Here is a 13,719-nt window from a genome sequence, read left to right on the forward strand (position 1 = left end):
AGTCGATCTATGGCCAGTGAGGAGTCTCCTTCTTCGCCCCTCTGGTCACAGCCAGGAACTCACCTGTGGAGGCCTTGCAGCTCCTTCTGTCTGAGCCTGCTGGGCTCTGATTGCCTGCTACCACAAGGCTTCTGTAGGCAGGCCTGGATGACCCACTTTCACAGCTCCTTCCTGGGGTGGGGTGTGGTAAGACCATGAGGCCTTCAGTAGGGGGCCACGAAGGGCCTGGTGTATCCCATCACATTACTATTTAATGTCACTTATAGTTACTCAAAAATGGAGAAAATGTATTTATATATTTTGTTTTTAAAAAAATGTGCAGATTCCAGAATCAATGTGAGTCATTCAGATGTATCCATCTGTCTCACTGAGACAGATCTCGGATGGAATATGAAAGTTTTATCATAGATTGTGAGTTTGCAGACGGGAGGATTGATGGCTGAATGCCTCCTTGCATAAAATAGATAATCTCTTTACAAATTAAGTTACTTTTTTCCCCCCTTCTAGCCTGCCCAGCTGGGCTGAGATGTAGGGAAAAGTGAATCTTTGCTTCCCTTATAAGAAAACATTTAGGGTGAAATCCTGCCTCACTGAAGTCAATGGCAAAACTTGCATTGACTTGGATGGGGTTAGGATTTCACCTTTAGTTGCTGGATAATGCTTTGTCTATACAGTATTGATCACAAAATGGAAGGCACCCAAACAATTTTTAGCTATCCTAAATTAATTAATTAAGAATTAATATCCTGGGGACAATACAGCTACAACTGCACTGTCCACAATAATAGATACTCTGTGTGTGTGTGTGTGTGTGTGTTTGCTGTCTTCTCCTCTACCAGAATTTTGAGGTTCTGTGCACATATCTAATAACTAAAATTCTATCAGCAGCTTATTAAGGACCAAGTCACTGTTTCAGTGTAGCTGTTTTAAGACCTCTGTCTTGCTACAAGTATCAATATGTTGTGATTGGCTTTTTCAGTTACAGTAGTAACGGGTATGTAGAAAAATATTTTAGGTTTTTTTCCCCCTTTTCTTTTTTCCCCTCCTTTCCATTTAGGGACGTTGGGGGGGGGGGGGACGAGGGGGAGAATGAAACACATGGCCAGGATTTTATTTTTTCCTTTTCAAATAGCAAGTTGGTTCTTTTTTTAGAAAACTTTTCAGATGTCACTTCCTTTTTGATAAGACATTTGAAGCTGGAATACAGAAAAACAGGAACTCTTAGACTAGGCTGCTTGGAAAATACTTGCTATTGCATTTGCTGCTTCTGGAAAGATACACAGTAACTTCTTTAACTGGCTTATTCTAAGAAACTAGCAACACTTTTATTTGAATAATTAATTAGATGGGAAGGTGGCTGGGTATTCAGTCCCCTGGGAGCTGAGACAAAAACAAAAACACCCACAACCGTCTTTATGAAGAGTTGGAGCAATTGTGTGTAGCATTGGCATTTAGTGGAGCATGCTAGAAATTTTGGTATAAGGTCATTGGGCCAAGATTTCCAGAAATGACAGTGTGATTTTTTTTTTAGATGCCTCAGTTTTTGAAATCTCTTAAAGGGCCCTGAGAGTCAAAAAGTGCTGAGCATTCATGCTATAAAAATTGAAGACCTTTTCAGGGGTCTCAAGTTGGGTGCTCAAAAATTGGGGCACTCAGTCACTAGTCACTTTTGAAAATTTTGGTCTAACTAAATGTCTGAGAGCTTCTTTTAAGTAAACAAAGGAGCTTGATAATAGTAGGTGCATTTTATTCAGAAAGACTGCAAGTCCTATTTTCTGCATGATACTAGTAGTCCTTTGCTGCTAGCGCTCTCTGGTGGACATTATTTTCATTGACCAAGTGAAGATGTCTTTTAAAAGTGGAAGCATAATATATTTCTACTTACAGACAGAAAGAGATTTGTGTATCAAACATCCACAGATGTGCATGAAAAAAGGAGAAGGAAGAAAGGATCAGGTGCTCTAAAGGGAAACTCATTGCAGTGTGTTGCACTTGATACTGTTACAGACTGTGTAATTCCAGTTGAAAATCTCTGGATGACTCAGAGCGTTGCAACTATTAGATCAGGTAACGGTTTTCACATCCTGCAAAAATTTGAGATTTCAAAAAAGTTTTTCATCTCCCAGATTGGGACAAAAAATTAAAATCTTGAAATTTCTTACAAACAATAAAAAAATTTCACATCAGAAGAGAAATATTTCATTTCAATTTCAACCTACATTTAAAAAAAACCTATTTTTAGTATAGATTAACTAAACTTTTGAAACTAAAAGCTGATGCAATAGAAAAACAAAACGTTTTTGAAAATGTCTAAATGGGATGTTTTGAAATTTTTTTCCGAAAATGGTTTGAATTCAGAGATTAATCAAAAGCAACGCTTTCCCACAAAGTGTTTGGTTTTGATGAATCAGCATTTTCCAATGGAAAAACATTTAGTCGTTAGCTCGAGGAACTATAACTATAAAATCTGTAATTGTGTCAAATAAGCACATCACATTAGAAGTATTTTCTTTGGTGAAGTAATATTTAGAATACCTAGTGCTTGTAAATTGTTTGCTTTTTCAGTTAACCACACAATAACACAATAAAGAGTTTATTAATTAGCAAATGTGTGCCTTAGCATACTCAAAATGGGTGATGAATATGTGCCCGGTTGTGTTATTGATTACTTGCGTTCAGGTGAATCATGAATTATAAATCACTTTTGGTTAATTGTGTCATTCATTTAAAAGAGTAAGATTATAACTATTTCCAGGTATATTTGGGGTTATTTTAATGTTTTTTAATCTTTTGATTTAAAGTCACATATTGTCTACATTAAGCTTAAACCCTGCCCTCACTACTGGTGCCAAGTTGTTTCTATTACGCAAGCGTTGTAGCACGTATACTTACTTTGTCCTGAAATTACCAGAATCCAGTGCAACCCTGGATTGCCATTCTTTATTCTCTTCTTGGATAACATACTGCTAGGAGCCTTGTCAGCATCTAAGATGGAAATAGTAATCTCCGTGGCCCTGTCTGAAGGGGGCAAGGTTCAACACTAGGCTTTAGAATGTCATCCCACTCTGTCTAAAAAATGTTTGTCACCAAGGATACAGCTTTACACGCACTTTGTTTGCATAGTATTCTGTTTATTACATAATGTATGTTTGACCAGTTTTAAAAAGTACAATGCTAGAACCTTGTAAAATATAATAAATGTACATTGCATAGAAAAATCCAAAGAACATTCTGGAGTCCACACCTTCTCCAGTAACTAATACTTTATGTTTACAGCAAACACACACTTGGAATTCTGCCTTATAGCAGTGCATGTCCTTCATACAGCTGACCTTCCAGTAACATTTTTCTCCCTCATAACTGATCCAGCTTCTTTATTTAATAAATATATAGATACACATTTTACATATTAATTTTATATCTGGACTAGCAATTAAGAAAATGTAAACATGGAAAATGTAAACGTGATCATGTAAAAATGTAGGTTTTTATTTAGAATATTGCTGAAAAATATGAACATATTTTAGTTGTATTATTGACACTGATCCTTTCCTCCTTATGCACGTGTAACTCCCACTGACGTGCATTGGGCTTTGCCTGTGAAACGACTACAGGACAGCAGTTGCACAAATGAGGAGCACAATAACTCCTCCACCCCTCTGTCCCCCTCCCTTTTTATCAGAAATTGCACTTACAGTGCCGGCTTCTGTCTTATAATATTGCCAAAAAATAAACTAAGTACAGTAGATCAACTGTTTTGTGAGCTAATTGGGGATTGAGGAGGAGTTTGTAAAATTGAACATCTCAAAATTACAGTAGATACAGTGCAAAAGTTGCAGTATGGTGCCCTGCATCATATTCTTCTAGTTCTTCAAACCACTGCAAAACTATTTCCAGTGCATTGAAGGAATCGAAATGTGAAAGGATGTCGGCTTGTTCTTCATCAACATCACTTTCATTATACAGTTTTTCCACCACCGTAGGAAAAATGGTTCATGTATAACTGGCTGTTCATAAGACTCATGTTCATAAAATTAAGGTCCGACTGCAGCGGTTCCCAAACTGGTTCCGCCGCTTGTGCAGGGAAAACCCCTGGCAGACTGCACCGGTTTGTTTACCTGCCGCGTCTGCAGGTTCGGCTGATCACAGTTCCCAGTGGCCGCGGTTCGCTGCTCCAGGCCAATGGGAGCTGCTGGAAGTGGCGTGGGCCGAGGGACTGGAAACTTAATGCAAAATTCTTCCAGGCAGGGCTGTCCCTAGCTATTTTGGTGCCCTACGCAGCCCCCCAGGCATCCACGGGAGAAGCTGGCTCCCAGCTGCACCGCCGGCGAGTGCTGGGGGGCGATTCCCCTTTCCCCCCCAAACCTGGGAGCCAGGGAGCAGAGCAGGCTAGGGCCGGGTCACTCCACTTCCCACAGGAAGGGGCCAGCCCCCATCCCCCATGGAGGCCTGGGGCCAGGCCCCAAAACTTCCCCACGCGGAGGCGTGGGGCCCCAGGCTGCTCTGCTCCTCTGGCTCCCAGGCTTGGGGGCAGGGAGGAACCGCCCCCCAGCAGCGTGACTGGGAGCCAGGGGAGCAGAGCAGGCTGGGGCCGGGTCGCTCCACTTGCCACGCCATGAGTGCAGGGTCGGGCCTGGCTGCAATCTTCAGGGGAGTGGGGGCGGGGCTGGGGCGGAGCAGGGGTTGGAGCAGCATGCAGCTGCGCCAGGGCACCAGAAAATGTGGTGCCCCAAATTTCCTGGTGCCCTACGCAGCTGCGTGCTTTGTGTATGGGTAACGACAGCCCTGCTTCCAGGCCTCCTCCTGCTTTTGCTGTCAGTTAAAAGGCCATGTGCCATACTGTGTTCAGAGGAATGCAAGAACTATTGGAACTAAGGTGAGGCTAGCGCTGCTGCCACTGCAGGCCTCTCCAAAGGGGGGCAAGGCCATGGCCCAAAAGCCTTCCTCCACCTCTGTCAGCAGTGCTGGCTGGGCACAGAGGGAGTGGATACTGAAACTCCTCATGTGCTCCCTAAAAACCATGACACTGAACCAGCACAAGGCTAGTCTTTGAGGGCACAGTAAGTAGCACCTTCTGTTTCTAGACCCCCCTGTCAAGGTTCCTCCCCCACTCTGAACTCTAGGGTACAGATGTGGGGACCTGCATGAAAAACTGATATTTTTGGCCCGGTATTTAGTTGGAACTACCAACTGTCTCTGAGGATGCCAGTCTTCCTGGTGTCCACCAGAAAGAGTTTCCTTGTATAAAAGTCCTCTTTCTACAACAAACCTGGATCGATTAGAAGAGCTGAGAGGCGGTGGGTTGCTCCATGCCGCCGTCCAAGCTCTGTGGAGGCTTTCATCTGCTTCCTGTTCAGTCTGGAACTGTTCCCTTGATGCTGGAGACATCAGTCCCACATTGGATTGGGGACCTAGGCTTGGTCCCTCTGGAAGCGATATAAGGGATGGAGCTGTTTCTGTTGACTGTGAACCGCTCTTCGCTGGTGCACTATGTTGGGATTCAGGCTCCGGCTGAGCCTCTTGTGTAGAGTTATCGGCTGTTGCCAGTTCAGGTTCGGTGGGGCCCTCTGGTGTTGAGGTTGCAAGTACTGGATTCAGTGCTGACACGGGGTCTGGTGTTGGTTGTTCGGCTGGTTCCGGTTCTGGGACTGGTTCCGTCTGGGTCTCTGGGACTGGATCCACTACTGCTGTTGCAGACATTGGCCTGGGGTCTGGGTCCATCACCTCTGACCAGGTCCTGATAGAAGTTTCCGGAACAGAGCTAGGCCTCACGGCTTGTTTAGCCTGGCTGCGGGTGACCGTTCCCACCCTCTTGGCCTGCTTCACATGATTGGCCAAGTCTTCCCCCAACAGCATGGGGATGGGATAATCATCATAGACTGCAAAAGTCCACATTCCTGACCAGCCCTTATACTGGACAGGCAACTTGGCTGTAGGCAAATTGAAAGAGTTGGACTTGAAGGGTTGAATCGTCACTTGGATCTCTGGGTTGATTAAATTGGGGTCCACTAAGGAAGCATGGATAGCTGACACTTGTGCTCCGGTGTCCCTCCACGCGGTGACCTTCTTCCCGCCCACACTCACAGTTTCCCTCCGCTCCAAGGGTATCTGGGAGGTATCTGGGCCTGTGGACCTCTGGTGTGATTCCGGTGCAATGAACTGTAATCTGTTGGGGTTCTTGGGGCAGTTGGCCTTTACATGCCCCAGCTCGTTACATTTAAAACATTGTCCAGCTGACGGGTCACCGGGGCGAGGAGGGTTGCTGGAGAACGGGGTGGTGGGACGATAAGGGGTCTGGAGGGTTCTTTGGGAGGTAGGTGGGGCTTTGGGCGGCCCCCGGTAATAGGGTGTGGTCTGGGGTGGTCCCTTCTGGTCTCCGCTCCAACTGCGACCAGTTTTCTTCTTCTCTGCCACCTCCACCCATCTGGCTCCAATCTCTCCTGCCTCGATTACAGTTTTGGGTTTCCCATCTAGGATGTATCTTTCTATTTCCTCAGGAACACCCTCTAAGAATTGTTCCATTTGCATTAGGAAGGGCAAATTTACTGGAGATTCAACACTTGCTCCTGATATCCAGGCATCCCAATGTTTCACAATGTGGTAGGCATGTCGGGTAAATGACATGTCTGGTTTCCACCTTAGGGCTCTGAACCTCCGACGAGACTGCTCGGGTGTTATCCCCATTCTGACTCTCGCCTTGGATTTAAACAGTTCATACTTGTTCATGTGTTCTTTAGGCATTTCAGCTGCCACCTCAGCTAAGGGTCCACTGAGCTGCGGCCTCAGCTCTACCATGTATTGGTCAGTAGAGATGTTGTACCCAAGGCAGGCCCTTTCGAAGTTTTCTAAGAAGGCCTCAGTATCATCACCTGCCTTGTAGGTGGGGAACTTTCTGGGATGGGAAGTGGTACCTGGAGAAGGATTGCTAGGGTTTGTTGGTATATTCTGCCGGGCCTTTATCCTCTCCACCTCCTCCACATGCTTCCTCTCTTTTTCCTTCTCCTCCTCCACATGCTTCCTTGCCTCCATTTCCCTCCTGTGGGCAGCCTCCTGTACCTCCTTCTCCAGCCGCATGAGTTCTATCTGTCTTTCATGTTCCCTTTGTTTTTCCTCAGCCTGAAATTTGGCTAATTCCAGCTGTAGTCGAGCTGAGGATTTGGTCATTCTAACCTCTCTGTTTTTAACTAACTTTACACCCGAGGTTTAGAAATAAACAAACAAAACGTGGCTGTAAAATTTTGCTGTGCTGGAATAGAATACCTATTCTCTGATAGTGACTGTCAGCCTACAGAAAAAGACAATTCCCTTGTCTCTGCTCTGGGCCCAAATTAAAGCAAAAAACCTCCAACTACTTGGAAACCTGCTTACCCAGCCCAAAGAAAAAGCAAATGGGTAGAACACACACCCCCTATTTACTTTTAGGAAGAAAAGAAAAAAAAACCTCTGGGTTGGAAGACTGTGAATTTCCCTGCAGGAGTTAAGTACCCTGCCTCCAGGCAAAGAAAACCTGCAATTCACAAGATAATCCCCTTTTGTCTCTGCTTGGCCACAAGCAGAGAAAAAACAATCTGCTTTCAGTTTCAACTGCTTTCTGGACTTCCTTTCCACAGGAAAAAAAAATTCCTTTTTAAAATCTGTATTTCTAGTTCAAAAAATCTCAACTGGATCTCAAAATGATTTCAGGTTAATCCCACCACTATGCCACCATGTCAAGGTTCCTCCCCCACCCTGAACTCTAGGGTACAGATGTGGGGACCTGCATGAAAAACCTCCTAAGCTTATCTTTACCAGCTTAGGTCAAAACTTCCCCAAGGTACAAAATATTCCACCCGTTGTCCTTGGACTGGCCGCTACCACCACCAAACTAATACTGGTAACTGGGGAAGAGCTGTTTGGACGCGTCCTTCCCCCCAAAATACTTCCCAAAACCTTGCACCCCACTTGCTGGACAAGGTTTGGTAAAAAGCCTCACCAATTTGCCTAGGTGACTACAGACCCAGACCCTTGGATCTTAAGAACAATGAACAATCCTCCCAACACTTGCACCCCCCTTTTCCTGGGAAATGTTGGATAAAAAGCCTCACCAATTTGCATAGGTGACCACAGACCCAAACCCTTGGATCTGAGAACAATGAAAAAGCATTCAGTTTTTTACAAGAAAACTTTTAATAAAAAATAGAAGTAAATAGAAATAAAGAAATCCCCCCTGTAAAATCAGGATGGTAGATATCTTACAGGGTAATTAGATTCAAAAACATAGAGAACCCCTCTAGGCAAAACCTTAAGTTACAAAAAAGATACACAGACAGAAATAGTTATTCTATTCAGCACAATTCTTTTCTCAGCCATTTAAAGAAATCATAATCTAACACATACCTAGCTAGATTACTTACTAAAAGTTCTAATACTCCATTCCTGTTCTGTCCCTGGCAAGAGCAGCATACAGACAGACACAGACCCTTTGTTTCTCTCCCTCCTCCCAGCTTTTGAAAGTATCTTGTCTCCTCATTGGTCATTTTGGTCAGGTGCCAGCGAGGTTACCTTTAGCTTCTTAACCCTTTACAGGTGAGAAGAGCTTTCCCCTGGCCGGGAGGGATTTCAAAGGGGTTTACCCTTCCCTTTATATTTATGACACCCCCCTAAAAGGAACTCTGACAAGTACAGTAACCAGATTCTTCACATCAGGAGTAGTGACCATACCACACCTGGAGACAAGATCCCTGAAGAGCTTGGTTGTGTTAATTTTTTTATTTATTGTAGGTATCATTATGGAAGTATGCTAGTCTCTCCAAAGGTAAGGCTGAAAGAAACCTCCTATTATAAGCCATGGGGGAGATTTTCAAAACCAATCTCATTGCTTTTTATGTCTCCCCATCCCGCCTTATTCCTTTATAGCTTAAGGTCACTTCTGTGTAGCTTCCTACACATTGCTTCTGCTCTCACTGCTGAGGTGGTAATATGTGCAGGGTCACCATCACCACAAGCCACCTCCTTTACTGGGACACTGGCTCCAGGAGAATATTTTAAATGTGGAAGAAGGTGTGTGGGAAAACTTAGGGTTCTTGTGATTCTCAAACCAAAGTGAAACTCTGTAGTGACAAACCTGGATAGTCCCAGGGGCTTTTGGAGCCAGTCGGCATTGCTGCATAATTAGCCAGAGGACAAATTGTTCAGTGAAACAAGGATGTGAGCACACATCCTTCACAGAACTACTAGCATAAGGCGTCCAGGCTTTCTGACGGCACGGTAGAGTATTATCTCTAGGTCACTGGCCCAGTTTAACCTGTTCATTTAGAAAACAGTAAGAGGAAGGAATGTGGCACTTACATTTTGTAACAATATGGTGAAAACTCATTGCAAATGTGCACGCTTGAGATAGCCTTTCACAGAGTAGCTTCAAAAGTCACAGTTTAAATTGGTGATCTAATAATTCTTCTCCAGAACAGCCCTCCAGTCATTCTTCAGACTCCTCTTTCAAATGCAGCAAGCCTTGTTCATGAGGAATTATTCAGCAGAATCGTGGGTATGACTAAACAAAATCCCTGCTTGCCTCTTAGTGTAGTGCAGTAATAAGACTTCCTTCTGAATCTAATTATATCCACCAAGCTTGCACACAGGCACAGATTACTACAGGAGGAAGGCAGTCTTTGTTTAGAAGGCTGCAGGGGTTTTATTCTCTTAGGCTAGAGTGTGGCACATCTTTGCCAGAGGACAAAATTCAGTTTTGCATCACCATAATATGGTCACATCATAATCCACGGAAGTAAGTTGTCAACTCAAGTATTTTGACAGTCTGTGGATTTTTAAATAGATTGTTCAAAAATTAAGCACCAAGCTTAAATATAACACTACACCCCTCCAGAACTAGCTCTTTGGAATAGCCCATTGACAAGGTAGTCCCAAAGCCTACGGCATTGATTAGCACAGATATTACTGGAGGCCATGTTAGATCTTTAATCAAAGGCATATGTTTTCACCTAGGCACCTGTAGACTGGGAGACATGATATCTTGGTTCTGATAGAGGGTATGTACCTGTATGTGTGAAACCTGTGCCTGCAGAGAGGCTCTTCTGCCAGTTCATAAGAGGTTAAGAAGCAGGGATGCTGGATTAATTGTAGAACCTTTTAGTGCAGTGACAGGTGGTTGTTATAAATTATGTGTGTGACTGTTCTCAGGGATGCATTTAGTTGTCTTACTGTATACTATTAACGTGTCTATGAAAGAAAAGTGATGCAGGGCTTTTGTTTGTGACCAGGGCTCTTTGGTTCAAATATTGTTATGTTTGATAATACAATTGGCCAAATGAAATCAACAGGTGAAGGAAAAATGTAGGATTCAGAAACTGAGGGAAGCTGTTTTCTCACAGCTTGCCAATATGCTTCCCATCTGTCACTCTTATCTGACCTTAGTTTGTTATGTGCCACTGATACAACACTTGCTGTTCGGTAAGGGAGTGTGTTGGATTGGTTTGCAGTTGATAATTTGTGAAGAACTCTGCTGTTAGCTTTCCAGGATGCTAATATTCTAACCAGTTCTCATGACAAATTGTGTAGGAGAGTATGTTTGTAAAATTTAAAGTGTTAAATCCTGGAAATGATTCACTCTCCAGGTTTTCTCAATACAGTGTCAAAAGGGAAGAGGTTTCTTTGCTGTTAATTATTCACCGACGTGTATCACAGGGAACTAGCATGTTGCTGCTGATTGTAGTGCCGCCAAACTAGTTTCAACCAGAAATGAAGTTTTTTAAAAAAGGGGTTTTTTTAAAGGACAAAACTAAAAAAGAGGATTGGTGCCTTTAAAAATATCACTATATGCTGGGGAGGATGGAATTGAAAAAGCATGTGGATATCCTTTTTAATATGTATTTTAAATGCAATTTTTGGGGGGCAGAGGTCTTATGTTTGACAGTATTGTCTCTTCTAACCACCTTCACCATCATCTCCTCCTCCTTTCCTAGAATATGTGCTGGGGTGGGGTGGCAAACAGTGATTCCAGATAGGAGTTTGTTTTTGTATCTGCTGACTGGTGACTAGAGAAAGCAGACAGCCCATTAGCAGAATCCTTAATCTAGTAGGGTTAGTGGCGCTTCCATCTGTTGCAAGCTGAGATTAGTTTGTCTCATTTGGAAATTGTTTCTTACATATCCATGTGACTTAGTCAACTCCTATGAGTTACTATTATTTATATAACAATATGCAGAATAAGGGCCCGATCCAAAGCACATTGAATCTTTCCACTGACTCCAGTTGGCAGGCCATAAAAGATTATCTGTGTCCTTATAGTCTAATTAATCCACAGCTTTCTGTTTGGGTGAAGTTGTGGTGTTTTTACTGCCCCAGCATTCAGAACTGCAATTCCTGTACATTTAAATCCCATGTCTTTATTTTGGTAGTCTAATAAATGGTGTCCATCCCTTACTGGGGTAAGCTCATAATTGTCTGTGTTGGCTTATAGACTGCCTGAGTGGGAAGCTGGCTAATGCCATGGTCTGCACCATACTTACAGTATATCTGAAGTCTGGAATTACTACCTGTGTATTAAGATAGTCCATTTAAATACATATGTGTATATATATATCAGGATACAGTGCAAACAGCTGAGAATAAATTGAGAGGAGGTCAACCGTATTAAATTTTCCAGGAAGAAAAATAGTGGTTTAGTTGCATTCTATTATCTTTTATTTTGCATACTGCTTATATAAATGGACACTTCTGTTTGTAACCCCTAGACGTTACCTGTAGATCTTAAGGAATCTACATCCCTAGTGACTTTTATTGTATAAGACTACTTGCAAATGCTTTTCTTGGTGATTCATAACGTTTGTTAGTAAGATGGAGTGCTTAGAATAAAAAACAGTTAAACTATTCACTCACGTGGGGAATGCTGTTAAACACTGTTGCTCTTTTTAAAAGCCACTCCTACTGAATATGTTAATTATCAAACCGTACTAGTCAGAGCTGATTTCCTTATTCCGTCAGTCACTTTGGCCAACCTAGCACTGGGAAATGACTTGGAGAAATTTGAAGTGAGAGATAAATCAGAAATTACCTGATGTCATTTTCACAAATATTTCAACTTCAGTTTATTAGATTTATTTTGCCAGATTGAAAGAATCGTAAGACTAATAGTGACGGATGAACCGGGACAGCTACAACACAGATGCCAGAGAGAGTGTATTGTATTTGGGAGACTACACGGTGTCATTTAAAATAAATTTGTCTTCATTCTTATCTGGAAGGTTCAGACGTGTTTTGCACTGAAACATCACTGAACCCAGTTTTCAAAGTGCTTGATTAAATTCCCTAATTAGGAATTCTGATATTTGGGAGCCTGTCTTTAATCACTTGGTTTCTGAAAATTGGGCCTGTAAAAGGCTGGAAGCAATGGTCAGATTAAGCAAATACTGGCCAGAAAATAATACCAGCACCTCTCTCATTACATTAATTTCTTCAGAATTTATGTTGTTTTTCTTTTGTTTTGTTTTTAAGTTTCCAACCACTATGATGTTGTGGATGTTTTAATTCAAAAAGACCTGATGAATCTGGCTGATGAATCTTGCCCATATGCTCAGGGTTTAGCTGATCGCCATATTTGGGGTCGGGAAGGAATTTTCCTCCAGGGCAGATTGGAAGGCCCTGGAGGTTTTTCGCCTTCCTCTGTAGCATGGGGCACGGGTCACTTGCTGGAGGATTCTCTGCTCCTTGAGGTCTTCAAACTACAATTTGAGGACTTCAATAGCACAGATATAGGTGTGAGGTCTTTTTTAGGAGTGGTGGGTGAAATTCTGTGGCCTGCATTGTGCAGGAGGTCAGACTAGATGATCATAATGGTCCCTTCTGACCTAAATATCTATGAATCTATGAATCTATGAAAAAAGGGTTGTTGCTATCTTAAGATTCATGAATGCTGTCAGTGCAACCAATTCAAGGGAACCGGTTAGAGTCCAGTTGTCTCAAGCTTGTATGCAATATGGTTGCAATTAGTAATGTGGATGGGATCTTAACTATATTCTCTAGACAGGCTAATGGAGACTGCTGACTCAGTTGTCTTTGTATTGTAGTTGTCTGTCTGCAGAATTAGTAAGATTCCAAACATGAGACCTGTAAACTAATCCTATTAATGTTCATGAAATGGTGAGTCTGTATCCTAATGTTAGTCAAATAGGGACATTATTTCACTATTGAACATTTCAGAAAAGATATCTTGTTATTCTGGGACTATAAGAAGTTTGGAATTGTGGGTGAAACTTTACTGAACATTACCATTTTCCCTCTTAATTTAAATCCTTGCATCCAATACTGGTTTCTTTAGTGAGATGGTGGTTTTGCAATGTGTATATGCAATGAAACACAGCTGCATACATAGACAGACATTATGTCATTGGTAGGAATCGAACCCAAGACCCTCCAGGTCTTACACCACAGGTCTCCTGCTTTCAGAAATGATTCAAACAGATGCATAAGTAGAAAATAAATTATACTGTGCAGTCCTCAAAAGCTGATTGGTTGGGTAGGCGTGCATACACACACATGCCTGCATGCACGCACGGTAGCTGTGCCTATCTAACTGAAACTTGCGAGCTAAAATTTGGGGGAATTGCAGGTACCATGGAAATTACGCAGTAAAACTTTACTTTCTTATGGCTTTAGCTTCCAACGCTTGAAGTTCCTTACCAAAGTTTTATGCCAGTTCTGTAGTGTGCCCAAGGCTTTGGATTC

At 42.7% G+C, this 13,719-nt stretch overlaps 1 protein-coding gene across 10 annotated transcripts in view; it reads left to right on the forward strand.

The window, feature by feature from the left end:
* The window catches only part of SHROOM2 (shroom family member 2), a 185,462-nt gene that overhangs the window by 91,413 nt on the left and 80,330 nt on the right, over positions 1-13,719 (forward strand). The window contains exon 1 of one of the 10 annotated variants that reach the window (XM_073354609.1): positions 9,966-10,025. The exons of the other annotated variants lie outside the window; for them this stretch is intronic. The gene's annotated coding sequence lies outside the window, so the exon portion shown is untranslated. Of the gene's footprint in view, positions 1-9,965; positions 10,026-13,719 lie in introns of those variants that run through there. 10 annotated transcript variants of the gene reach the window in all.

This window comes from Lepidochelys kempii, chromosome 1 (assembly GCF_965140265.1).
Source record: "Lepidochelys kempii isolate rLepKem1 chromosome 1, rLepKem1.hap2, whole genome shotgun sequence".
NCBI classification, from domain to species: domain Eukaryota; kingdom Metazoa; phylum Chordata; order Testudines; family Cheloniidae; genus Lepidochelys; species Lepidochelys kempii.